This window comes from Portunus trituberculatus, chromosome 27, assembly GCF_017591435.1.
Source record: "Portunus trituberculatus isolate SZX2019 chromosome 27, ASM1759143v1, whole genome shotgun sequence".
Classification (NCBI taxonomy): Eukaryota; Metazoa; Arthropoda; class Malacostraca; order Decapoda; family Portunidae; genus Portunus; species Portunus trituberculatus.
Window position 1 is genome coordinate 13,585,028 of NC_059281.1, and position 2,374 is coordinate 13,587,401.

The following is a 2,374-nucleotide window of genomic DNA, read 5'->3' on the forward strand; positions in this document are numbered from 1 at the left end:
ATACTCTTCTTGGTATCTATTCAAATATTTTGTAAGCCTTCTGTGAATAAATCAGTGTAATATTTTCAATATTGCGTTTTATTCACCTAGAAATAAATCGGAATTTAGGATATTTTTAATGTGCTAATATTTCATTAACCTGATCTGATTGAGTAAAATGAGCATGATTTTGGGATTCAGTGCAAAAAACTGGTCTAAAATCAGGTATTATAATGTTAGACCTTGAAAACATCGCAGACCAGTGTAATCCATTTGAGTGGATGGCTTGTCTCAAAGTGAGGAAGAAGAGGAACTGATGGTGTTATAATGCAGTGGTAGCAGTGGTTAGGACATTCACTATTATCATTATTATTATTATTATTATTATTATTATTATTATTATTATTATTATTATATTATTATTATTATTATTATTATTATTATTATTATTATTATTGTTGTTGTTGTTGTTGTTGTTGTTGTTGTTGTTGTTGTTGTTGTTGTCATTTTGTTTGTTCTTTTTATGTACGAATTAAATATCTAAATATTTTCCGCCTTCAATCTTTTTAACGGTGACAAATTTCTGAGATCAGTATCTCATATTTGTAAGAAAAACAGTTCGTTGGCCAGCGTAAGATGCATAAAGGAAAAGGGCAGCGGGAATTTAACTGAATAGCTAGAAGGTACACATTGAGAGGTCAAGATTAGTTTATCATATTCATAAGCTGGATGGGCCGCCCAGTCACGTGGCGTATGCAACTGCGCGTACACATGTGCATGTGTGCGTGCGTGTGCGTGGCGCTGCACAGTGCATGGCTGCATGTGTCTCTTCATAGTGAAGCATTATCATTATCCTGCAGTTCGTGCCTTGTGGTTGTGGCCATTGTACTCCTGGCCTGTGCCGCGCTGGAGGTGCTGTGGAGTGGGGGGAAAGGAAGACATGCTGATTGGTAGGTACTCTTGTCTTGTTTACCTCCAGCCATTGTGTTTCAGTTGCGGCAAGTTAGTTCAGTAGGCTAACCACAAAGTATTCAATTATTTTTGCATTGTTGTGTATTTTCTTGTTGATTTGTTTGCAGTGCCAATCAGTGAAGCGAGTATAGGCTTGATAAACATTTAACTATCCAGTCGTCCTTGCTGTGGTGTGTATGTATGTACAGGGAAGCCACGACCACATGTAGGGCTGGCGACTTATTGCAGCTTCCTCTTTTATTTATTTATTTTTTTTTTGGTCATGATTAATTTATGTGCAGTGCCAGCTGGTGAAGCCAGTTGCCTTGACAAATATTTACGAAGCGAGCAGTCTTCATAGATGGTGCCAAGGCTTTCACACAAGTTCTTGCAGTCAGTGCCTCGTTCGTTGTCTGAAGCACGGCAACGCTTTCCTATTGTTGATGTCTTTACTTCACACGAGGAGTACACATGCTGTTATTGTTTCTCATTTCATTATGATGTTATTTTATACTTCATCACCAGAATCATGTCTAGTATGTTATTGAACGATTTTTCTGTCTCCCTTATTAACCCCTTCTGTACCATGACATGTTTTCATATTCATTCTGCTACTATATGGTGATTTAAATAGCTCCAGAAACTTATGTGGGGGTTAAAATGGTGAGGACTCTGGCCATTAATCTTCTGACCTACACAGACCCTTCCTAATGTCAATAAAATAGTCTAATCGTACACAAATCTCATGGTTAAAATGTATCCTAATAGTGAATAAGTTAACCTCGATATCATGACATGTTTCCATATTCATTCTGCTTACCATTTGGTGATTTTACACTGCTTTAAAAGCTTATGTGGAGATTAGAATAGTGAAGACTGGGCACTAATATTCTGATCTCCTTCCTAATGTCAGTAAAATCATCTAATCGTGGCCAAAATTCATGGTAGAAATGCGTCCCAGTACTGAAGAGGTTAACAGTTTTCTCCATGTGATGCGTAGTAAGCAGAGATCTGACGCAGCTACCATACATAACATACCACCACGGGAGTAGGCTTAACCCATGCTGCGGCTGTATCAGTTTCCTAAAGCCTCCAGTCCCTCGGCAACAGTACAAAACTAAAGCTGCCAGGTCCGGCCCGCAGGTTTATGTTTTCAAGGTCACCCAAGAACCTCCACCGCTCCCGTCCAGTGGAAACTTTGAGTAAAGCAAGGCGGCAGTGGAGACCCGAGCAGCTGTGTAGGAACTCCGGTGCTTAGCTGTCAGTGCGGTTGTGTGGGGCTGATGAATGACTAATAGGTGTGCAATGACCATTTTGATTATACTCTCTCTCTCTCTCTCTCTCTCTCTCTCTCTCTCTCTCTCTCTCTCTCTCTCTCTCTCTCTCTCTCCGATGGGTATTTCTAGAAAAAAAAGTAACTAACAATTACGAAAAAAATATAGAA